Consider the following 26,531-nt stretch of genomic DNA (forward strand, 5'->3'; position numbering starts at 1 on the left):
AAGATCCCTCGTATATTTTTAAAGTGAAGGTATTTTGTTTGCTTTCACCGAAACATAGCTTTTTATCAACTGCTAGAGGAATGGAAACAGTGTCAGGAGGACTCGAATAATCTCTGGCTAGGTTCCGTGGTAAGTAGTCATTTACGGACTTCCTTCCAAGTTCCTCTCGTCCAGACGAGACACAAACAGTAACTTAGAATAAAACATTCATTCGGCGAAATAACGTCAATAAGCACGCACATGTAAGGGTTCTAATGCATTAAGATGAAACTTCGTAGTAACGCGATTGGGAACTCGGTTGCCCTGCTTGACGATTTTCTTCATTTGATGCGCAAATAAATAAGAACGAACTAAGACAAAAACTTTATTTCCATATTACTATTACGGACCATTAAGCATCTATTCGTTGATGAGAGATTGTTACATTTCAGCCTAATTTCTCATTGCTATTGTCATTCTTGGAGTTGTGCCCAAACATGAGCGGTTTCTGGCCTAGGCTAGAAGACTGTGTCTAATTTAAATGTGTTTTCCAAAAGATCAAGGATAAAAACTTAGCACGTACTATTTTGCTGAGCGATGTAGAGTGGTGTCGAAAATGCGACAGAAGTTTTTGTTAGTAGCTAATGGTCTGCCGTCTAATTCAGTGTGGCGCTGTCACTCTTTTACGTTTATGATTAAACGCAGCTGTATCTGATGACGTATGCCAATAAAATGCTACAGAGATCGACGGAACGTTAGGAACCCCGCAGCGCAACGCATGGCGGCAGTGTGTCTTAATCACTTCCGTAGAACATCTCCTCGGCGTCTTCTAAGCTTTGGGCAAGGCGGGAGGTGTTAACGAGGGAGCAGAAACTGGCGGTTGAAGCTGAGTCTTTACTCTCGACGCAAACTCGCGAACTTCTTCGACTGCCCCGCTGAAGGATGTGCCTACTGGAAACGATGAGATCGCGCAAAAGAGCAGACTGGAATCGCGGACTTGGGCTGAGCGGAAATGCTAAGAAATGTCTATAAAAAAAAAGAGTTCTAAACCTTGAAATCATTAAAGTTTCCTGTCTGTGAATTAAACAGTCGCTCCACTCAACTGGGCATATGGCCAGAACCGCGACCTATTTTGACCGGAATTGATTTATTAGATTCACGTTACGCAGCGATCGATACGCTTTGTTTTATGGGGACTTTTTTCAGTTGGGCAGCTTGGCCTGTATTTCGCAGTGGCTTATACACCTGTCTATCAACCTCCTTTGGTGAAGTAGTGAAGTAGTAAGTGAACTTAGTGTCGCATAAGCCACTCGGCTACATTCGATATTGGTTCAGATTCATGCGATTCTCTGGACGAACTGCTCAGAGGCTTCCCGATCGCAGCTAGCTTCTAATGGGATACGTGCACCTCACCGTTGCTTTGTTTGTGTTTTGTTAGCCCGAATTTTGGGGACCATGCCGCTATCATATTCCTTGTCGTAGCGATTTTCTAGTGAGTATTAGTTTTTAGAGTACGATACATACTAATGAACAATACAACTTCGTTAGGATAATTTATTGAAGTAGTCTGAGAGACAGTGGCCGTAATGATATGGAGACAATGTGCCTTGTGTAATATTTGACTTTTTGAGTACGCTCATTAGTATTATGACTGTTCTCCTTTCTATATAAACCCACAGGTAGGTAAGATCAGGATGTTTAATTAACGCTAGTTACGCTATTAAAGCGATGCGTAATATTATGATGTAAATGAATATGGGCCGTGTTAAGAATAAATTAGTAGTACGCTCATCACTCTTGCAAATCAATCGCCTGTTCTAGCGTCTAGCGGGATTATACGCGGGGGGGGGGGTGGGGGGGAAGGGGGTCAATATAGCATCGATGACATTCACTGAGAACAGCCCAATAATGAACCCGCCATAATCAAAGTACGTTTTCCACATTGGATTTAATATCTCGGCCTTTCAACAGGCAGGCATTACTTTCATGAAACTTAGAAGTAATACTTGGGGTTGAACTTGCACATGCCTTAGTCTTTTAGGTTTTACCTTATTTTCTTTACTTTGATTACATCTTAAGCGGAATGAAGCTGTCTCGTTGGAACGGCCTAAATAGTTGCCTTACGACTGCCTAGAAGCGTTACTCAGAACGGCTGATATGTTTCGATTAAATAAAATTGTACTCCGATAAACTCCAATTCCTCCTACGGGTTGTCAGAAGAATCACCCGTAAAAGGATCGAATAAATGGGAATATGCCAGTATATAAGTGTTGGGAAGAAGTTTCTATTCAACGCGTGCGTAATATAGTGAACGGAAGAAGCTTGACTGACCATCAGTTTTTATCCAATGGAAATGGCCGTACGGTAATTTTAGATTCGATAAATTCGAGACTCTTATTTCAATCAGAGTTGCCTATTCGTGCGACTTGCATATATCAGTAACTTAAGGACTTATCTCCTGAGTGACTTTAAAAAACTACTGGTAAGTAGTCAAATCTTATTTATTTCGTCTTTCTGACCCAGATAATATGTGTTTTTGTAAACTTTCTCATATATGCAACGTTTGCGATAGGATTGACAATACGCAATGTTTAATACGCTTTTTAGACAATCATATCGCATTTTTAAAAAAATAGGTTTGGTTAACGTTTGCTCGCCTTATAGCGAAAATACAAAGCAAATTGACTCAAGTTTTTAACTTTATCATCTGATTGTTTCCGACGACATATATTCCGAAAGGATTGAACAACTTGAGATTGTTGAAAGTCAAAAATAATATAATTTTTTCAATATATTTCAATCTATTTTCGTTAGTATCCTCTTGTGGCCGGTGACAATGACGACGTAATTATACGCAAGTTCCAATTTACCCTACGGTCAACTCCCAACTTTTGTGTTTTTCGGCTGATTTCTATTTAAAAACTTTCTTCAAACAAACAAAACTATCTATCTCTCGACCGGCTTAAGCGTGAGCGACAAATTGCAATTGTCCTGGCATAAAATAGTTGTGTAATATCTATGGAAATACTCACCTAAGATTTGGCAAGATTCATGTGCAGGTCTGGTCTAGCTCTCCAAAAAGTATATTACATCTGTTTATTTTTTAGCGAGTATGGAAAGCTTAACGAAGAATCCAGCTTGTGTGACTAACATTGCTCCGCTTCTCTCAATTTACATGAGCCTTTCATACCGAGTGCAGTTAATTTCTGTCTACGCAGTTTCAATGGCCCGATATCTGAAAGTCAAATTCCAATAATGAGCTTTAGCAGGAAGTAGGAAATTGGACTATATAAAAACAGTTATTCCTTCTAGCAGGTCGCTTCCGATTGCGGCCGCTCTAGCGCTGCAGGTCGCTGTCACATCTAAGCTGTAGCGGATTTGTCTTGTCCTGCGTTGCCAGCCTCTCATTTAGCAATTAAGATCTTCATAGATCTGGTTCAAAGAAAATAAAGATTACTCGACCACCATGGTGCGCGCTTAACGGAGAGACGAAACGCCTGCTGGTGTGTTTGTCGACTTCTGTTCGAGCAGGTCCATGTTCCTTGAAGATAGGATCGCCTCGACCTTCGGCTGCTTACGTGTACAAATCAACCCCTTATACATGTACAAAGCGACGTCTTTGTCACTTATTTCTGGTAAGCCACCATGGTCACTCAATGCTTCGAGTTTTACCGTCCGGCATCGCCGTTAGTTCAACTGACGGGTGACTGGCTCTCACCCACCACAAAACGAACCGTGAATCTGTCTGTGCTCGGGTTCGAACCTAGACCATAGCGCGCCCCTGAGGTAAGCATGCACATACGTTACCCACTATGCTATTACGGGGAATGCTACTGTGGTCTAGTGGAGCTAAAGTTTTGGTTTATACGTAACCTGAATGTTTTGAGCCCGGAATGTCCGGTTCTACTCCCGCCAAACAGGTTACCACTGTACCATTACAGGAACTTGCATGTAAGTTAAAAGAGAGCGTCCTAGCGGTGAATTTGTGAACGTCGTGATTTCTACGTGACCGGCAATGATGACACAAGCGCTTAGGGCAGCCTCTTATTATTAGGAAAGTTTAACAACTACTTTGACTGGAAAGGATTACGGCCCAAGGCCGGTTTTGCATCGTTCAGGCTAGAATACATTTTATTAGTATGCCCATTGTTTATAAGAAAGTTATAAGTTTACTGTAATTTCCTTGTATATAAAGTTATTTTGTCGAGACTTAACCTAACTCCATTACATTCCACATAAAGCGTGAGCTTAACATAAACTTCCATAAAACATTTCCTTTGAGATCACACTTGACTACTGAGTGATAAATTCAGTCTGAATTCCGACATCTTCTATTATATTTCGTTCATCTCAAAGGTTCCTAAAGCCTAATTAATTATTAGTCGTTTTCTTTTTCCTGAATAAAAGATGTGTTCGGTACACTTTTTCCTCAAATTGTAACTCCTTATGTTTATGGAAACTCAGATACAGTTCATAGCATTGACCTCCTTCCTCCGTGTCTCTAAAAAGTCTATCTCTCGGTGTGGCCTTTTTGCTCGACGGCGGCCTACAGTGGCTGAATCGAACGTGCGTCTCCGTAAGTTAACGAGAGTTGCACTTTTTCCTTTTTTCTTTAGCTTAGATTTCAACTTCGCCAAACGCCGCACCACCCTGTCGTTCTGCCCATCTAACACCATGCTACTTCTATTGTTACAACTATAGCTGGATGTCGCAGTGGCCATTGCCTCAAAGCCTTGGCCGTGCCCAGTGTCCCCTTTAGGAGTGCCGTAGACTTTTGAGTTTGAAACGTATCTTTTCTCGATTGGTGTTGTTTGCCCAGTCGAGACTTGGTCGGTGACCCCGAGAATGCTCTGCGCGAATCGGGTCGCAAGATCTGTGGGCGTGACAGTATCTTGGCAACCGCGCGCCCAAGATACTTTGGTTTCAGCTGCAACTGTCGCTGCTCCTTTGGCCGATGCTAAGTCAGCGATTCCCTGCGAACCTCGACTAGTCAGAGTCCGCCCCCCTGTCAGGTGGACTCCCATAAGACCAGTAAGTGAGAAACTAGTGTGTCCTCAAAAGAAAAATTTAGTTTCAGCGTCCGGTAGAAAACTGGCGTTTAAATTTTTCTTTTCGCCTATAAAAGAAAATGCTTAAACAATGCCATAATTCTTATCTGCATTACGTTGTTTACAGGCATAGGACCTTATAAACATTGAACGAATATAATAAGTAGTTGAAGGCTTGCTTCCGGCGACAAACCTGCCGTTCTGAAAATTAAAAAAAGCACGATTATTATCAATATATATGGCACTCGGTTTCCGTATAGATTCGGCACTAGCGTACTACAGATACTACGAAGATATGGGTAAAGTTCGAACTGTGATGTCACTCAATGTAAACTGCTTACCTTGAAAAGTAAAATGAAAAAACCTAAAAAAAAAATAGTTCCAAGTAGCTCCGTTAGCCCGGGTTATATATAGTTGTGAGAATATTTAACATAACATAAAACAGCACATCTACAGACATCTAATAAATATGTTAAGTTAGGTCCCTTAATATTTAGGTTTCTTTTATAGAATACTCTTTTGCGCAGCGTGAAGCCCGGTTCAGAGAGCATTATATAGTAGTATATAGATGTGTTATCTTATTTTACTTGCTCGCCATTTCGTTGTTCATTTTATCTTTTCCTCGTTTGCTTTAGTATCCAAGCATTTGAAGTAGAGATGCTCATGTGCTTCTACGTAAAGTTCAAATATCCTATGTTCCTATCTGTGCATTGCGTTGTTATCTGTTTCTGGATCCAGTGGTTCCGTAAACCTTATCGTCTAAGTAGTATAGTGTCCTGTAGGGTCTATTGCAGTCTCAACGAATGCCGAACGGTAACGCTCAACGTCAAGTTCATTTAGCGTTTCCTACTGCAGGATACTTTCAGGATTACACGGATCAAAGCATGTCTATTCGGTTAACAGGCAAACACGTTACGTTCATTATGACAGAAATAGTACTGCGTGTCCAGTGACCGCTGTGTCAATTCGAGCTTTTCACTATAAGAGTTAACTGACCCTGTCCGTTTCCACTTCTAGACATGTAGTGTCTCCTTTGACGTCTTTTTTTCTCGGCTCACTAAAAGTTTCCCATATTACAATATGTCCTAGCGTATATTACCTCATCTTCAGCTAATATCCTGACCTGCTACGTTTGAATCGTTCATCCCTATTGTCAAGGCAACTACTTCCGCTGTTTACTTCCCACCCCAAGGTCTCGGTTGATTATTACTATTTCCTTGTGGCTATCAGCTTTGCCATCCGCCACTCTCAGCGTATCCTGTTCTAATCCCACTCTTTCCAAAATCCCCATTTGGTGTCAGTAAGACCAGCGCACGGGGACCGAAGATAGAGAGCCTGGCGCTTCCTATTTTTCTTATCTTTCGTGAGAAGAGGACGAAACATCCAAAAAACAGAGACTGGACATTCCTTCGCCATCCGAACAGTATTACGGTCCTAAAATCTAAGCTTGGCCCCCCCCCCCCCCCGGCACACACATAAAAGCTTTCCGAACTAAGGGCACATTCAGAACGAGTACGACTTAATTCAACGCAGTACGACCTAGTGAAATTAGTATCAGTGACACTAATAACACTCGCCAGAACAACGTTGTGCAAACTGGTCATGGTGGCCAAATGTGGGGCAAAGGTCTTCTTGTCCGGTATCTCGAGAGATTTCGTTGAAGGTAGGAAAGTTCTTTATGAAACGAAAGCAGGGACAAGCCAAAAAATCGTTGTACGTACATCTGGGTTATACGAACGCTCTTTGCCTCGATGACCGGCTTCACCGGCGTTGCACTGGTAGAAGAAGCTAAACAAATAATCCTAGTCATTATATACACGGCCCATTCCGTTGCCTGATACCGAATAAATAGGTTCAAAGTTTAGCCTGCCATTTTCAAATCGACCAGTGCGCCCCATAAAGACAAGTTACCTTATAGCACATAATAAGCACTAGTTATTGACAACGGGTAGCCTGACCATTGCCGGTTTTGCGTACTTTTTGTTTTTAGTGTAATGTGTTTGCTTGTAAGACTTTACTTGATAACACGTCATGTTATTCGTTAGCCAATCGATATGAAGAGACTGTTATAATGCACTGGAAGAAATTTGAACGCTTTAAGTGTTCTTTGAAGATCCCCTATTTTTAACAACTATGTTAAAAGCTTCGAGTAACTAACTGGTAATTGTAGATCGTCACGTTAAATTGATTGGAGTATACGAAGTAGTTAGTACATGGGTATGTCGGAGCAATCCGCCTCAAACTCTACGAGAAGCTTCATGCTGAAACTAAGATCCTTTACCTTAGGCTACTTTTCAAGGTATAAAGGACAAATATGAATATATATAACTCTATCAACTAAAAAGTAGCTGTATAATTGGATCGAAAAGTCCTGAAGGCTTAAGTTTTGACCTGTGGACATACTATAAGGAGCATAGCTTACGAAGGGTTTTGACATATGGAAGCGCGTTTCAAAAAATTAGCCGGGCCGTGGATGCATAATGCAGCTGAAGAAGTAGAGAAACCTAATGACTGACAAACAAGTAAACCATGAATTATACAGAACGATGATGGGAGATTTAGAAGAAATCATCAACAACTCCCAATTTTCCTGTTAGATAAGAGATAATGCCTCATCAGAGGGTATATTTAGTACCCAAGAGCATATAGAAAAAAACTGGCTATTCTGCTTAACCTAAAGAACTTACGTGAGAAGGCACATTGTGCAGCAGGGAACACCTGTCGTGACATGTGCTACGAGTGGCACACGCAAATCGCTATTTTTAGGCGCAAACAAATGTAATTGTCCTAGGTCAATAAATCAGCGAGCCAATGGCGTCAGGGCTAAGTGATATAGGTGATCCATGGAGCATGCCAGTCAGCAATAAACAAAAAGAAACCGTTTGAAACATATTTGCGTTATATCTTCGAAAATCTTTATCAGTACGCGATATTGAAGCTGTTCCACTAGAATGGTAAGCAAGCACGCTAACATGCGCTATCTGGAACAGCAATCGACAAGAAGACCATTCATAGAGAAGCTTTGCAAAACATAGTTTTCTCTTTTTCAATTAGAAATTATATAAATATACATCCTCATTAGTACCTTTTTCGTTCGCTATATTTATCATTTAATTTTATCATTGTAATTATCAGTTATCTCCGCGTCCAATACACCATCATTGATAAACATAGCTCGTACGAGGTTTTATAATGCGAAGAACGAAGGCTGGCGAGTTAAAAATCATATTTCTCTTAAGCTGGTTATATGAGCTAGCTACGTAACGATTTCTATTGTAAAACGCTCAAATAACATTTAAATCGGCAACAATAGTCTTATGTAACGATAGGTGACACGACCACAGGATGGGGCACCCAAATCCTAATTTTTTCTTATGAATTATTTTTAAGACTGTATCTAAACGAAAGCATATAATTGAATGATTTTTCTTCCATTTGCTCATTGCGGTCATGCTCATTCAATATAGACACCAGTCACCGCTACTGCATCTCCGATTCAGGGCCTAAACGACTCACTCGTTAGTGCCAAAGTATCTCTTTCTTAAATAGGGAAATACGCAATTTTTCAATAGTAATCGTACATTAAGAGATATAGCTAAGTATAAATTCCTTAAAATGTCACTCAAATACGCTATACACAGAAAGTCGCAGCGAATATGAATTTTATTAATTCATAATTAAGTATTATTCTCCCTAAAATCGTCGTAATTCCTCTATTAAAGACCCAAGCATATTAGAAATGACTTCTCAGTCCAATCTGTTAAACTGCTAGTCCTCTAAATCGAAACTCTCTTGAAAAACACCGCCTACTTTTTTTTTAAAAATTTTACATCGGAGAATTCTCAGATCAAAAATAGCTAAATGGGTCCAACTCCGCACGACTAAATTTAGACCTTCGAAATTAAGCGGCATGGGGAGATTACAAAATGGCGAAGATATGATGGAGAGGGAGGCGGGGAGGTCGAATCCCCGCCGATTCACAATTTCGACTGGGTGCAACAGAGAAAAAAGGTGACGTTACATCGATAATCGTTTCTGTAATGATAATGCTGTTTCTGCGATCTGACCAACCCGGCGTAACCCAACAGCGCGGAAAAGCTATCCATTCCGACTCTGTTGTTGGTCTGTTACTTCTGTCACGCCCACAGCGGTCCCTTTAAACAGTTAGCGATTTTGTATCGTTAGTTATGGCCGACCGGTGTATTATAGAATTGCGTGACGTTGGCTGCCTGCGCTGTTATCATCGCCACACGACGTATGTGTGGCCAACAAACGTTGGATCCCGCGATAGCGTCAAGTTTGGAGCTAAGGAGTTGAACTCAGCCACAATGGAGCTACAGGCACACAACTCGAGTGAGGTTAACGAATTGCCTTACGTATAATAGAAGACACGAACCACTTATCTATAATTAAATAAAGAAATGGGGATCAGTAATGATAGTCAAAAAATATATAGCACACTTTGAATTGGCTATGGTGGACTGTAACTGCTTAGCTTGTACTGCTTTTAAAAGACACCTGCACGATGCAGCAAGGTATGTTTCTAACTTGATGGGGGACAGAATACTAATTGAATTGTGATAAGTTTCAGAACTTTATGTTAGTATAGTGCTTTTAACAATCCTTCAGTGTTCGATTTTAAAGGTGACGTTTTCTGTTTTTTTTATTGTCCTTTAATAAAAATACGCCAACCACCATTATATATAATGGTGGTTTATGTATATAGCTCCTAAATAAATACTATGAAACGAAACGAACAAATAAAGAAACTATTTTGACCTTTGTACTATATATCGAACAAAGAAAGCACACTTTAATGATACCTATTTGACGTACGTCGAATAACATGGTCTGCTTGACAGACGGGAATTTGAATGCAGTACAGCCATGCAAACACAGACACGCGTCTGCTACTGATCAGTGATCTGAGAGTTTTTGCCAGTTGAAAGGAGGTGCCATTTCTATCAAGACGAGTGTACGATACAGCTGCCTCGTTCTGATACGAACTTAGCGCGACAGACATGAGCGGGCGGCAATCTATTCCCGTTTACTTGGGCGGATATTCGCCTAGGATAATGACGGATAACCATAAGACAATAGCTCCTTGTTTTTTACCACAAACTGGCACCTTCGCGTCGAGGAACATAACCTTCTCCGACTGATCAGAACTGCGCACACCACAGTATTTATATTGCTAATGCGACCTGGCTTTGGCCTGGTCCCGAATGTGGCATGACTTCTATGCGGATATAAAGTGAGGTATTAACTCGCGTGGAAGCCCACATTGGTAGGGAACTTGGGTCCGTTCTTGGTCTGAGATAAAGTGCTATATTTTAGGCGAGACCACGGGCCAACTAGAAAAAAATTGCTGAAATAAATAACGCGTAGATTTTATTAAAGATACTGCTGTAAATATTATTATATTAGTGCTATGTAGAATTACATTTTTGAGTTGCTCTTTCCTCGTTGAGAAAAAGAATCAAATCAATTGGACGGCTCATTTTAGAAAGTGGTTTCGTACATTCAGAGATGTAACGGTTTGTTGAATGTGTGGGTTAGTAGCTGTAGCACAGCAAAGCCAAGGGAATATAACGAAACATCAGCATCCTTTTTCGTAGACGACCAAATATTACGAAGTATACAGTGCTAGCCAAACAGCTTTTCGAAGTAATTCTTTTACTTCTAAGGCCCACATATGGAGTTCATTGGTGTATATTTAACAACTAGTGGGTCCCTGTAGGCTGTTAGTTCATAACGTTTCCACTATTGTCTTTTAGGAATTTCACAGGCGATGATCGTGCTAAGTTATCGAAACCGAAGTGCGGCACCTTCATAGCAACGGTGTATAGCTAACAACCTACGTTATGCTGCAGTGTTTGAGGGAACATTTACGAGCGAGCTGTTGCGTAAGCTAAATGCTTCGTAGTTAATTGCATCATTGAAGTGTCCCGGTTAGATGGTGCTGTGATACCATATCTGCTCATTAAACCTAGGATCCTGAGAAATGCCGTCGGTTCAGAACCGAACGTAGACTCTACTCGTTTTTGTGTTGCAAACGTCCAAAGTAATCTATCATAACTAAGCCAGTATAGGAAAAAAAAACGCTCTGTGTAGAGGCTTGAAACAGATGAAAAGCCTTGAAAAGACCCGGAATGTCCCACAACTTTCTGCTGCAAAATCTCTAACTTAGTAACTTCGGCGCACCTCGTCAAAATAACTTGAAAAATTGGGGAATAGCCTGAGGTGGGTACTACCGACACTGTAGATCGTTTTCTCGCGCGGCGTATGGCGCCCTATAGTCACGAACGACGCCACGAACTTGTTTATTGTATGCATACAAACAAAATCCTCTAGTAAAGAGAAACGGCTGTTGCAAGCCACATAGTGGATTACCAACCGTATAAAAAGGAAGTCTAAAAAAAGCAAATTTAAGGCTCAACCTTTTTATCTAGAGATCAAGATACGTGCACTCAGTTTTCTAGCAAAGTAGCTGAACGATATAAAGCATAGCTCAAATGTTATCCGAGCTTCTTTTTATTACATCTATGTATTCGTGTATGGGTATGACCTGAAGAGGAATATTTCGATAATCTTGTGTGACCCGACAGATTTGAGAAAGAAGGGAGGGCGGATATGGGAGAAAATAGCAAACTAAGGAAGCAATCTGTGTAAAGGGGTGTCGCTGTAATTTAGGTATACGCAGCTATCCTTTTCCGAGTCTCTCTTTCTACTCTCAGATTGTGTCGGCCATTCACCAATGAGTGCAGGGTCTGAGACTTTGGATCTAGAACTGAACATATTTCAGAGGGATCTAACATGTCCTTAATACGAGGGAAATATCTCGGGCGGTTGGCACGGGCTGGCAGCTTTCAATACATTCCTTCTGTCGATCTTGTTGCTTTTACCAGTACGTGTATCAGAAGTGGAAACACGCTTATCGCTGCTGGCGAAAAGACAGAGCGAGTGAGCAAACCCTCAAGAAAGCAGACAATAGGAAAATCAGAGGCGCATGTCCATGTTGAGAACGTCAACGGTATCGCACAGCCGTCGTATGCAACACGATTTTGAATAACGTTGTTTCGCCGCCTGACGCTAACTTCAAATGAGAATCTAAGGAGGTGCGAACGTTGAAATGTCTGAGGGATTTGTAAGAGCGCTAATGTGGCAACATCAAAAAAAAAACACCAAATCAGCAAAGAGTGTGAGTGATGAAGGAATCATGTGCTCTGCATCGGGCATAGGTTAAAGAAAAACTAACGAACCAAAAAAACAGATGAGTGTCGCTAAATACGCTGACAATGATGATAGTGCTTATATCTTCGTGAATATGTACAAGTGGCTGAAATTTTCGGATATCGTTACATATCTATGAAATTAAAAAGATCCTTATTGGAGATGTATCATACGAAGGAGACTTTACAATAACGGCAAATAGCGTTTTTGAGGTCGCATATAGTTGCGAGACGTAAAAATTTATACGCAAATATATTATTTATGGTTGCGCCTTTTTTGAATCGGTGAAAATTATAATATTTGACAGACATGTAAGTAAATTCAATGCGGAACATTCGTGTGATTCACAAATAAAGCATAAAGCGTCACTTATGAAGAAGGTATTAAACAGTAATTTAGAAAAATATTTCATTGTGGTCGGTTCGGAAAAATCTAGGTACTACTCACTGACTTGTATTCCAATATGTACTGAGAGAGTAACGGTAAAATTGGGCTTACAGGTTAGTAAAAGGTTTGTTTTCCCTTCATAATTACTACCACTGAAAGATCTGCTGCTTACCTTGTTTATTGCGATTAAGGTCTACATTTTTTCGCGCCTTTCTATCGCTTGTACCCTTCTGCCGCTATGTTCTACCATAGCTTCCAGTGGGAGTCCGTCCACCTGACATTTTCTAGGAGCAGAGTAAGTCAGCATTGATGCACAGTTTGTGCCGACATTTGGGAGCGCTGAGGCATCCACAAAGCTTTAGCTGAACAGCCATCTCTACAATCATGCTTCGCATACAAACAATTTGGGAAATTGTCTAGAAAATGTGCCGTCTCTACATGTTCCTTCCAGATAATCCAATGCAGATTTGCGTGTAGCTGTGCTCTCGCCCTCTTCACACATCCAATGCCACCTTCCCCTTACCCTGAAGAATAACTGGTCTTCGCTCATCCACAAAAGCTGAAAGGCAGCATCATTCCGCGATCTGCCGCGCAGAAAAAACGACATGTGCAGAGCGTCTCGGCTTCAGAAAGCCTAACTTAGAGTGTAACGTCTAGGACGCCAATATTTTGTTCTAAGTTCTCGATTTTTTACCTTCTCGTTTTTAGTCTTATTCCACTTCCCCTCAAGCCAACGTTCGTAATAACATTGCCGTTCTGCCTACTTACGTCTTCAACTAGTTTCTATGACAGGCGTCATACAACATATGCGTAAATATTAAATTTACACGTACCCAGAGGTGAACCGGCGTACACATGCGCGGTCCTGGGCACGTTGAGGATTTTGGACCTTGGCGGCACCCTAAGCGCGCAGTTGCTGTTTCCAATTATCTCATACTTCTCATAGCATATCTGTCAAAAACATAAAACGGTATCAGCGGAAAGTGTCCGCCTAGCAATGTAACCGTATTTACTTTTTATGCGGGTAGCTCTATTGCCACATTGTTATTGCTCTGTGCCATAACGCAGACGCCCGTCCGGAAATCGGGCACCCGAGCTATTCCATAGCGTATGCTTGTGGTGATGACTATACCTCTGGGTCCGCGTTGTGCAAAGCCGACGACGACAGCGAAGCGGCAACTACAATTTTAACAATAGAGTTTTAGCATCATTTGACAAATTCAGGTAAACAGGAAAAAGGCCACTAGTTAAATTTTAAAAGTATCACGTTGGAAATTGCACTGGAAAATAACTGTGGGCCTTGGTTCGAATAAAACAAATAATTTATACTGAGATGACATCATTTGGTATCGTCTTCGTTTTCATATTTAGGCCGACTCGGAAAAACAACAGCGTTTATATTATTCATGGAATAGAAGCAGAAACAACTATTTTTTGGGCGTCTGGACATAAGTACGATGAGACAGCTTATTTCTGCTAGCAGTAACGACACGTATTTAGCAGAAGGTCACGTTTTTATTTTCGAATAGCGGCACGATTAAAAATTCTGATTTCAAGATATAGACACTCAATGGTAGGTCCCTAAAGCACAATGTAGCTTGGTTGGAGAAATGGGTAATGGGGTATTCTCCTCAACTTGATTTCCTTTATTTTATAGTTATAGTTTCTCTTCAACATAAACCTGACGCATCTTAATTAGCATCAATTAATCCCATCCCGGCGAAAAGAATTACAATAGTGCAAGCCATTACTGAAACAGAAAGTATAAGTACGTAAGCAAACTCAACTCGTTTCAGAAGAATGAGCATGAGAATAGACATAGCTCAACGAATCCTTTGTACCCTTTACAAGTCACGAAATTTGTCACCGATCCTGAACCTCGATTCTACTTTTCCTTCCATGTATAATGCTGTTATGTGCATCCATCAATGTTTCTTACGCCACATATAACTTGCCTATATTTAATCGATCACGAAATGAGCACCACGTTTTTGTTTGCTCGCAGATCCATAGATAGAATGTTAGTCTGATCAATCCATGATATAGTACTTGAACCGAAACAGATTCCAACAGGGTAGCGCCTGAAAGGAAATTCTACATGAAACAAGATAAAGCATTTGAACCGTTCTTTACCTTGCAATGTAATCTGATTTTGTATGTTTGTTCGTTACCCTCAAATTGACAGGCTGGTCCCTGTGTCTACTAAAACACTCGCACATACATAAATTCATGCGTCACTTGCTCTCATCTGGAGAATGGACGCGACAAGACTGGTGATTCCGTCAGACATATCAAGGCCGTACTGGGTCGGCGAGTGAGAGGATGGTAACGAAGACGAAGGCCAGATCCACGAATAAAGTGCGAAACTGTCGACCCCAACAAGACGAGAGAATCATTCACGGGGAGCGAAGAGTGGAGTAGCGTGTGCTGGCTTTCGAAAATTGGTGCACACTGTTGGAATGGGCCAGTTTACCGAGCCATCCAACGAGCGGACGAAGGAAGGGCGAACGAGTCCGATTTGCCCGGCGTGTCAAACCGCCAGAGAATACGAAGGATCGAGGAGACGTCCCTCACGAGTGTGGCAGACCTTTTTCTAAAAAAACAGCAGAAAAAAGGTACGTCACCCAGCCTTTAGAAGGAAAAGGAGTGAATCCGGGCACCTCATCCAATTGTCAATCCCCAATTGGCCTACTCCATATTCATTTTCTAGAGACGGTCCGGCTTCTGTGTCATACGTTACTTTCATAAAAGAATAAAATTGAGAACCTTTTTGAATCCTCTATCCAATCGAAAAATAAAGTCTTGTATGCACCTGACTAACGTACGTACACAGTCTGGTATAAATATGATAGTCTCTAATTTGAATTTACTAGCATATCCATTCTTTTTGTACAAATTTACGGGTTAAATGCTTGACTGCAGACTAAGTCTTATGCCTATTTCTATTCTGACACTACAGTGCCGGATATTGGTAAGCTGTAACTGTGACTAACATAGTTTAACGCCCACCAAATGACCTCACAGGATGCAGTGTCTCAAAACGCATTAAACATAGACAGCCTGTTTGAATTTACATTATAAACCACTTGAATTCAATATATTTCATAAAAAAGTCAAGCCGATTGTTTGTTCTCTACAATTGAATGAAGAACAGCTGAAACTGGTAATGGAGTTGTTTACCAGCATGTGCACCCTTCCCCTTCACCCCCGAACAAATGTATTGTAATTTTATATATTAAGCGTTTCGTTTAAGATTGCCCTGCACCCCTAAAAAGTTTATTGTGTAACATTTCGACAATACTGTCGTGCAAATCTATACCTTTTACCCCAATTATTATCAACGCCCAGTAATTACATAGGAAATCATGTATAGCTCAAGCTTCACATATAGGCTTAGTTAATTTTGTTGGGTATGGTCAAACGCGAATAAAACTACTTCCGTAGCTTTCAAGTGGAGAAAGTTACTGAAATTATGATTCCGGTCGGAAGAATTATGATTACTTCATTTAGCGAAGAACAGAAATCTTCGGTGCCAAGCAAATTGAGTGATTACGACCATTGCGATATAGTTGTGTGCGTTCGCGCTTGAATCTGTATTGTCGTTACTGGTGCTTTCAGTAGTGCGGACATTTCGAGCTGCACACTCGTACGGCTACACACGTATTTGTAATAATGAAGACCCATATTTTATCTCGCTGCCATAATTTATTTTCCAGCTAAAATTGTACCGTCTGTCTTTCACGCCAGCTATTCTTATAAGCGAGTCGCGATGTGCATGCGCATTTCTTCTTTTCATTGTACCTTTGCAATGATTCAGTCTGTTTGTTTGTTCTTCTTTGTATATTCTTTGCTGTACAGATGGGTCGATTTTCATTATCGTTTTCGCGTCTATTCATTATTCTTTCCGCCCATTTACCATATTCGAGACTACGGAAGAGGGTAAGAAGCAGCCGTTGATATTTCACACGAGCACAATTCGCGCGGCGTGCGCTCGCACTCACAGGTGTGCATTACCGACCGTTCAGCCGATATAAGTAGCGAAGCAAGTGATTCATGTGCTATTTACCGGCAGGGGAACCATATAAATGACGTGTCTAATTGTATGCTCGTACCGGCGACGGAACGGGCTTTGGTAGAGTTGACACAGGGCCCAGCGTCGATCGAGCAGGTGATTGAGGTCTCAGCATTGTATGCGGCTATGTGTAAACTAAAAGAATACGATGGATTGTTCGTGAGCTTACTACAAGAAATTCTACATTGAATGGATATTCGCCAGCCAGCGGTAGTGTGCATGGAAAACTGAATTCCCGTGTAGAATTGGAAGTTCGTGTCACTGTTCCGTCTCTAAAGGGAGCTGCGTGTATTCCGATTTCAGGTAAGTTAGCTGTAACTGCGCTATGCCGTAGTAATTATCCCGAACGTACAGAAGGTTTTGTCAAGGCAATCTTGCGTCGAAAAATATTAAATTTACCTGGCTCTACTAATCGCTTAGGTAATAGTACCCGTCATATTTCTCAGGTCACAACGATTTAAGAAAGAATTTAAGTAAGACTTAGTGACGTTGGTCGTTCCCCACCCAAATTGTAGTGCTATCCCTCCTGCCTCTATGAAAAGTCACTGCCGCTATCATCCTGAGTTAAAGCTGGCTTTCGCCAAATGACGTACGTTAAACAGCGTCTCGCCCTTTCCCCTCAACCTCGACCGCGAGACGGCTACGCACTTCTTTTTTCTGCGGAAGTTTGTCTTTTTTTGTGCATAGATCTGTCCGGCCTTCACCACGACAGACTTGCATTTGCCATGTGATTTTTTCCCCCGTCACCTCTGTCACGTACCGGGTAGGCCAAGACCGCAACTGGCCTTCATGCTTACTCCCGGCGTCCGAACAGTTTTACCGTAGAGGTCTTTCCTTTCAACAACACATTCGCTCGAGGCCCTACGAGCAGCCCGCACAGTTAACTGTGTCCTGAATGTTAGGACCGACCGAAAAAAAAACTCAAAGGAATACATAGATTTAGTTCCCGAGCACGTCGTAGACTGCACGGAAAGAGTGGGCAATCGGATTTGCTGTTTTGGTGCGTGTGATTTTTGCATGGGGAAACTAACCGAGATATACTTTTTGCTATCATGACGTTAGGTATTACGGTCGAGATGGATACATGTATATAGAGCTATGGATATATCGCAGTGCAGAGCTATCGACTGGTGTGCCCATGTGTGATCAACTTGCTTAAGCTCTCAAACGTTACATCCATATACGACTTATCATAGACACGAGATATTTCATTTGTAGAGCTTTTTCTCTATGAATCGAGCATCTATAATAATCTAGTGATAGTTGGCATCATATAAAATCTTTCAGTTTCCAGAGTGGACCTTTAGGGCTGTATAATATACATACGCACAACGCGAAAGCCATAAACTAAATAATGAGCCCAACATGTACGTGTCTTCGACATACCCTTTTGGAAACAGAACGATTTTTAAATGGCACTTCCCGACCCGCAGAAAGCCTCCTAAACGCCTCCAGTTACAAACCTATAGATAAACCATACAATCGAATATACGCAATCGCTTATCAAATGCTTCTCGTTCTGTAAACAAGGCTTCACATCAGTAGCTTGTGTGCCCACTGTCTGTGTTCGTGGGTGTGCCTATATGAGGGGCTTCGCGTAGCTTTGATGACACAAACCAGCTGCTTTCTCTGCGTGCGTCCGTCCGTCTGTCCGGCGTGATAATAGTCTAGCCGTCCCTGGCCTTAGAGTGTTCACAACGGCTCTTGTAGCTGCTGCTCATGGTGCTGCAGTCACACTCCATGCCTGTCCTAATGGATGGACGGATTTTCATAGGCAAGCTGGGGTCGGGAAGCTTGAAGAAGGAAGAAAAACGCGGGCAAACCTACTGCCGCTCGGCATCAACTCGTCGCTGCCTGCCGTTAGTAGTCTTTCATGTAAAAGGCAGCAAAGGTAAACACTGCTACAGTGGATGAAGCTCGACACGTGATACTTCTGGTCCAATAGGATAGCCTGTGCTTACAGAAGAGCGGAGCAAAATGAAAGACAGGGAGGCATGATCAAATTTCGATAAGGGAAAATCTCGCCGAAAACTGCTCCCTTAAAGTGGGGGCATCAGAGAGAAAAAAGCGATATCAGAATAGGAAGTGAGGGGCTTTTCCGCAATGCGACTAAGGTAGAACGCTGGGTCTAGGCTTAGGCTGAGTTGGAATGATTCGAACCGAGACTAAGCACTGGATTGTTCAATTTAGGAGCTTTATTGTTGTACTAATAAAGGTCAATATTTATATAGCACAAACCGTGAAATAATACGTCTCTGATTAGACCTTCGTTATAACGAAAGATGTGTTATTTCTGTAACTATATTATTGAGGTTCCATGTTGGTCATCTTTGGCTGTAAATATGGATATTACTATGTGCCTTGGTTCACCTAATAAGAAAGTCAATTCCCGGCTGGTGGAATATTTAAAGAGAAGCGTTATCTGCTTCAGTGTAAAGAAAATACGGATCAACAACAAAAGTGGTACTCCTTCTCGTTGTCAAAGAATTTAATACAACTTAGTGTCTGAATTTTCCATGGGTCACATAGATATGAATAGATATGCAGCTTACCGGCGTTTCTTCCTTCGATAATTGATATAGGAACCGTATTCCAATACATCCTTAATTATGTGCTTATTTTTACGCGTATACCAATTGTTCTTTTCCCTGTACAAATAGCGCTGAACAAGTTTGATTCTAGGTTTTCCAGTAAAAAAGTCATGAGTGAAAAGTTGTTCTAGCAAACGCCGACTAAATACATCGTTAAATGCAGTTGTCGTATCGTTTGTAAAAAATAGAACTCTACGGGGTCTACGGAACGCCGGCCATCTTAGTGACAAACATAGTGACCATTGATTTGGGTTTCTATTCGTAAGTGAAATTGCCGTCCTTTACGATGCTCACTTTTTAGAGAGCCCAGATATTATAAACATTTTTTTGGGGGTGGAGTTTGCGATTCATGACATAATAGTTATATTTAAGTGCACTTAGTGTATCGTCTGAAGCTAAGTCAAGACGACCGTCTAAAAAAATACTGGACCTCGTAAAAGGCAGAGAAGTACTCCTTACTTACAAAAAGAAACGAACTTTAATTCAAAAATCACACATTTAATTAATTCATGCCGTGGAACTTTTTCTCTAGCCCGAGCACAGTTAGAGATCCCTATACTTTTAATAGTGAGCAAATATAATTAAGCAAGCACAGTTGCCAATGACGTGTAGCTCACGAATGATATTTATAGTCATCTTCCTCTGCATTATTAGCGATAAACATCTACTAGACATTAGGCGTATGAAAATTTGGTCAGCATCGCATAACCCAATAACTGTTCATCATCTTGTGATGTATCGCTTACTAACTAGATTTTGTTAATACTAAATTAATTTTCTTTCTTAGGCTGTCGGCAGTACTGCCGTCAATAAGGTCGCAAATTGTGCCTTCACGGGTAGCTTAGGACTAACTTCGTAGGCGTGAATATTTGGTATTTACAAGCGTTGAGATTGATGATCAAAGTTGGCATTCTGGATTCAGCTGTTTGGCATATTATATGTCCGCGAATACAGAGAAAACCAATCAACAGGCACTAACCAACAGAGAATCCGAATAGAATATGGTCGGTGGCCTTGCACTTCCCCCTCGTCACCATCGTACGCTTACAAGTGGTTGGTAATTGATTCGGCAATAAAATGGGGGCATCTTTAGTCTCGGGAATAAAAGGTTTTCGACATTGAACCTTTTCCCAGTGGGTTATGTGCGCGTCATGAGACCACATGCGGTCAATTATGTTTTATGAAATGGCGGACTATGCATTGAATTGAGTTGAACAAACGTATTATATGTGTGGAAGACCGAACTCGAGCCCAGAGCTTGATACAAGCAGAATTGCAGTTGCCAGAGTCCTCTATGTCTGCCTTTCACAGAGTAGATATGCCCCAAACAATACAACATTATGTGAGTTAGATATAATTGTGCATAAGTATTGGTTATCATAAGACGTGGCTATATAAACGCCTAGCTCATAGCCTAGGTCACTAGCTTAATTGCTAGATCATACATCTGTATTGTAATTCTTGTAGATCACTTTCAGAAAACATTTCAGTTGTTTTAGACACCGTAGAGCAACAACTTCTAAAGATACAGCATTTCTTCACTATACCGATCAGTCATCATACATTCCTATTGTATCAGTATTCCTATTCATATTATAGTAGTGGGACACGAGTACGGACACGTACGAATGAGAAACAATTGTGAGCTACTATTAATTATACGAGCTGTTATCGATTAGGTGCGCATCGGAGCAATATCCTTCAGACTGAAAGTTATAACCTGTCAATGCGGCACGTTCTGCTTTTGTCGTCCAGAGCACGCTAGGGGCTTCCCTGCAAATAGAGATCTTTTCGAGAAATTCTTGCCAAATTGAATACTCTTCCGTAATGACATGAGGTTTCCATCGAAAGCTCTAGTTAGAGCTTACAGGGTTAGTAATCACAGACCGAGCCGCAGCCGAAAAGCAAAGCGACAAAGGGAAATAATACTGTCGTATTAAAACCTTAGTAAACTGTCGCTTGGCGGTTCCGATCCACCCCCTTTCAACATGGGGATTTTGCTATCTAATTTATTGTTTGTTATATTTTATAATTACTTTATATTATTTTATAATTAATAATAAGACCGAAGGCGCAATTTGGAGTTATTTCACTATCATGCTATGTCAAAACAAAGGTACAGGTGTTTTGTCGACCTTTTCTATTATCAGTAAGTGCTTCACAATATGAGCAATACGGCAAACAACTCAAGATTTTTTCAAGCCTATTTTCTTCCTTTGAAGGAATCGCCGGCGAAATATTTCTCGGCTTTTCCAATGCCGGCCTTTTATTAACTACGTAAGTTAAATCTTCGTTACTTCCTCGACCGAGCAGTTTAGGCCCTTTATATATACTAAATAAGAATGTACATAGTGACGTGACTAAATATTATCGCAAAAATATTTGCACTCTTATACTTTATGTCTTTAAGGCATTAGCCAATAAGAAACTTTCAACTAAGAGAACTCAAGCTAGAGTTTCGAAGTAAATTCCCGGTTCAAAGATATCTTCGACGTTGTTATTTTCAACTGAAGTATTCATCGCTTGAAAAACGTTTGAATCGTACTTATCCGACATGATATCGTCCGATCTTTGTTTTCATGCGTTTGGAAGAACGATAAATAGAAAAAGGGCTATTTTGAAAAAGCATGCAGGGACGTTTTGTATTTTAATGTTTAGCTGATTTTTGATAAGCCAATTTCAATAAAAGCATCAATTGTGATCAGTGTCAAGGGCTACAGCAAATAAAGCAATTTGAGACCTACTTTTGTTGTTGCCTGCAGTTGAAGGCAGCCCTCGTACAACACAATGCTCGAACTAACAATGTTCAATGCGTCCTCGTTAGAAGGTGAATACATCTTGTTGTACTACGAAATCGGACGAAATAGGTGTCACACCTGAACCAAACAGAAAATCAGTTATATACTGGGTGACTTTGAACTCATATATCTCGAATATTACGGGTCGCGTCAGATCGGCGTTAATGTCGTTTGAAAATTGAAATTTGGCGGTAGTGGATGTTAGTAATATGTAGAAATCACTCTGCCTTGAAACTGAGCGAAATTTCTACAACGAAAATCTAAATAATTATCAGTTTTACTATAATAAAGGCACAAATGCTGCCCAGACCCCAAAAAATGTGTTATCGGAAGAAGCAGCTCAGGGGTTTATTGTTTTCATCCTCAAGCGATCAGTGTGAAAGATGCTTATTGTAGTAATCGAGCAACTATGAAAAAAGTTGGAGGTCAACTTATCGAGAACCGACATGTAACGAATCACGACATTCGCCAAGGAACTAGACATCCACCAGCAGTCTTAAACCGTTTCAAAGAGGCTGGCTTCAAAAGAAGCCCAATATTTGGGTGCCACATGAATCCAAGCAATAGATTTTACTGGATCATATGTCCTTCTGGGAAATCCTAGAGACGTAAGAGAACGAAACCATCTGAAGCGGTTCTGAAGCTGAGAGTGAATCACGCACGACAGTAACGCGAAAACGAGAAAATGCGTTCCACAATCTCGCAAAGGCCAAGCTGACGCCAAAGGAAGTGATGTGACCATGTGTTTGGTGAGACTGGAAAGAGATCATACATTATAAGCTGCTACAGCTCAGAAAAACGATTGACTCGAACCTTCACAGTTGACATCTAATGAGATAACAACAAGCCACGGAAAAAAATTTACGTTGAACAGTTAACAAAAGGGCGTCGTCTGCTACCATGACAATGCCAGACCACATACACATCTAGCTACCCGGCAAAATTTAAAACAACTCGGACGAGAAAGTTTGATGCGTCCACCGTACAGCGCAAATCTTGCATCATCAGACTAATATCTGTATTAGCCTCCGCAGGACTGCCTTCATGCCTGTTGTTCATTTTGTTCAATAGAGAAATGCAAAAACTACTTGTTATAATTTTTTGCTTGGAAATGTACAGAATTACAGTATAATATTATGGTGTTAGCAAGAAAGATAATCAATCAGGAAGGAGCATAAAAATTTAGTAATCTTGTTTTGAAAGATAAAATATATTTACTTTCATTTTGAATTGCCAAAATGCAGTCAATATTTTTTCGTTTACCCAATGCGGAATAAGCCATTTGCGCTACGAACCTATGACAACCTACCAAAGTGTAGTGGTCAAAAATCGCACAGATCGCAGAGGATACGTTAGGTACGAAAAAACCTTTTGTAAATAAGTTCCGACCAATTGTGCATCCTTTAGACATGCAATTTTTAATCAGTGACAATTTCTGCAAACCGAGGAAAGCCTCAGAATCTCTAGTTAGATAGACCAAGTTGGGCAGAAGTTATTAAAGAATATCAGGATATAGAACATTTGTAACGATTTTGTTTTGTATTTTGGACAATGTCGTGTAAATTAATTTTGGTGGAAAATTTAGCACATCGAGCGTTCAACGGAGGCTTTAAGCTTTAATTTAAAAAGTTCCCATTTATTCTTTGCTGGTGAATAAATAAAAGGCTAAAGTTACTAAAGCTGCACAACTTGTAGAACTCTGAAGATGAGCTTTTCAACAAAACTCTAGCAGCGTCTCCACTCTAGAACTATCCAGTCAAGGCATACGGGTCAAAAAGGAAAACTTCATTGGAAAACCTTCCCGGGCGGATGTTCCTGTATATAAAAACCAATGTTTGCAGTCGCATTGATTTGTTTCATAAAATTGGCACTCCGCCAGGCTTCCTCGTTAACCCTCAAGATGGTCTCAGGAGCATAAGATAGTCTGCTGGTCTCGCTTGAGGCAGTTTTTTTGGACCAAAAGCCTTCTCCTCGGTGTCCTGTAGAAACATCGTACTTCGACAGAAGCTTACTCTTGCTAAGGTTTTCTAAACAATAGAGCCTTGAATTGAAGCTATGTGGATGAAGTTGCTGCCAACACAATCCCGCTCCTCTCGGATAGCGCCAAACTACGGAAGAGCCAGCTCCAAAGTAACTCTAAGGCCATCCTGAGGAGGCGCTGGCTTCGGCCGATTTTAGACATACACGATGCATTCCCATTGTAGAATTCGTTCAAATCAGAACCAGGAATAACCTGATTGATGCTTTCACGCCACATGGGCGACGAGAGTTTCGATCTCTACCGCACCCGCTTCAACCTGAGTCTGATTTACTGTTATTGGTTTGGTACTAGAAAGCTCTTTGGCTTCTATTATACTCGCTACATTCACTTAGGAATTATAATATTACTTGTACTCACTGCGGACATCTTATGTAAATTAGCTTGGTCAAACGATGGCGGTCGTTTGTTTGCCGAAAACAAGTATCGTTGCATAGTTTTGCCTTGCTCTCCAATCTGACTTTGTCTATACCATAAAGTTTCACATATCGTTCTGATTATGCTTCTATCAAGTGAGACAATTTCAATTGATAATTGATAAAATAACAACAAGATTTTAAAAAATAAATGACAATAATAATATAACCTATTTTGAAAGTCAACGGTACGACTAAAAGGCAGAGCAGAAACCGATTTTAGCGGAAGCCAGCGAAATCCGTGCAGGAAAGTAAAACGGCCCAAAAAATAACAAAAAAAAACTCTGAAACGCTTATATGTCAATAATAAACACATCAAGTTTGAACCGTACTTACTAATTAAGTGAATACCATTGTAGTAGTAAGAGGAATAAGCACCCAAGTCAAACTGCGTCTATCAGTTTTTACACCCATGAACACAATCTGGACTGAACGGTCTCACTAGCTCCGTCGATGGAAAAAGAGCAAAGTATATAACGTTCTGAATGACAAGAGTTAAAAATGCCGTAATCGATCGACTCCATCACTGCTTGAATATTAGTTTTTTTGTTTCTGGATAATCTCAAGAGAAAAAACGGGGATTGCTAGGTCACAGAAAGGCGGCGACCATCCGCCAGGGCCACTATCGAGACCCTGTTTGATCCCTTCGTACGACAGAGTCATACTCGAACTTTGTTAGACGATAAAAAAAACATCAAAGGCGTACTTGCAGGACTAAGGCGTTCGACATCATAAAAAAACGCTTTAAAAGGCACGGCGGTTATCAAGACTAGAAATGTCTAGGACAACAGCACGAAATATCTACATGCAGCAGATCACTATTCAACTGGAAAAAAGCAATTTGCGCAAATAATCCTTCTTTCCTTGAGAAGCGCCAACATCTAACCTAGCCTACTTTCATAACTTATAAATTCACCTAATAGTAAGTAATAATAACACTAGCATTTGCGAAGAGTTAAACGTGTGTGTGTGTAAATATAAACTTATAATAACAACAAACTAAAATTTAGTTCGGTTTTCAATTTGGTTTAAAACGAAGTTAATTTCGCATCGTACAAGTTTTAAGCGAAACTGTTGACCGTGGCACGACCGACATGCACATTATAAACGTGCTCAAGATAATGTTAGTTAATGTGGAAATGTTAAATGTGTCAGTTGGAGAAGCATGTTTTTCCTTTTGACAACACAGTGTAGTCATCACTTTGGCCATTTTTCCTCATTTGCCAGTTCGACAGCCGGTGTCGAGCGGTTCGCCCATAACGAACAACGGCTTAAATATATATCCAAAACGTTTCTCTGAATGACGAAAATGCGTGAACCAAAAAGGCCTGTAACTTGCTATACTTTCGACATATTGTAACCGTCTCTCTAAGAAATATCTCTATTTATATAAAGATATTTCTTAGACAATGACAACAGTCGTTTGTTTCAATATATTCATGGTCGATAAATTACTGCCAACCTATTTATCTCGTAGAGGGAGTCTTGAGTGCTATTTAATAGTGTATTTGTAGGTAGTCCTTACCGAAGAGACGGTCATCTACATGTACAAGCAATGATGCTTAAGTCAACGAAAGATCCATCAAAAGCACGAAACCTCTGCGTATGCACCAGGTGCGCCGCGAATCTTCAACGGTGGATAACGATACTTGCATAAACTGTGTTGTATTACTACCTAATAGCAAATGAAGTCGCCCTGAATATGACATGCTACACTGCCTTTAAATATTACGCATGCCCTAGAGCTACAATGAAGGACACGTCCTTAACGCTGTCAGTCCTATTTCGTGCATGAGCCACTAATATGAATATGTCAGTTTTCAATTGTAAGAAGGCATGCTCAAACATATTATTAAGACGTATTTTCGACCGGAGGCTGGATCCGTTCGGGAGCCTTGCGCCACCGTGAAGAACACAATCGCGTATATCCAAGCAACGAGATCTTAGCGTATCGTTACCCCACTTTATG

The 26,531-nt window shown here is 40.8% G+C and overlaps 2 long non-coding RNA genes across 4 annotated transcripts; one reads left to right on the forward strand and one right to left on the reverse strand.

Annotated features, from left to right (window-relative positions):
• The first annotated feature begins 3,384 nt into the window (after positions 1-3,384).
• LOC147758178 (uncharacterized) lies at positions 3,385-14,973 on the forward strand. The gene is made up of 3 exons (XR_015329458.1): positions 3,385-3,765; positions 4,596-5,010; positions 14,833-14,973. It is a non-coding gene; the product is annotated as an uncharacterized LOC147758178 (long non-coding RNA).
• LOC111243215 (uncharacterized) lies at positions 14,143-25,304 on the reverse strand. Of its 3 annotated transcripts, XR_015329456.1 has the most exons (4): positions 22,922-23,038; positions 22,055-22,186; positions 14,603-15,240; positions 14,143-14,397 (listed from the first exon to the last, which is right to left on the reverse strand). It is a non-coding gene; the product is annotated as an uncharacterized LOC111243215 (long non-coding RNA). The 3 variants fall into 3 exon arrangements; XR_002670369.2 differs by lacking the exon at positions 22,922-23,038 and adding an exon at positions 24,899-25,304 and having other exon boundaries at positions 14,143-15,240; XR_002670370.2 differs by having other exon boundaries at positions 14,143-15,240.
• Positions 25,305-26,531: the final 1,227 nt, after the last annotated feature.

The sequence above is a fragment of the Varroa destructor genome, unplaced genomic scaffold (assembly GCF_002443255.2).
Source record: "Varroa destructor unplaced genomic scaffold, Vdes_3.0 BEIS01000001.1, whole genome shotgun sequence".
Classification (NCBI taxonomy): Eukaryota; Metazoa; Arthropoda; class Arachnida; order Mesostigmata; family Varroidae; genus Varroa; species Varroa destructor.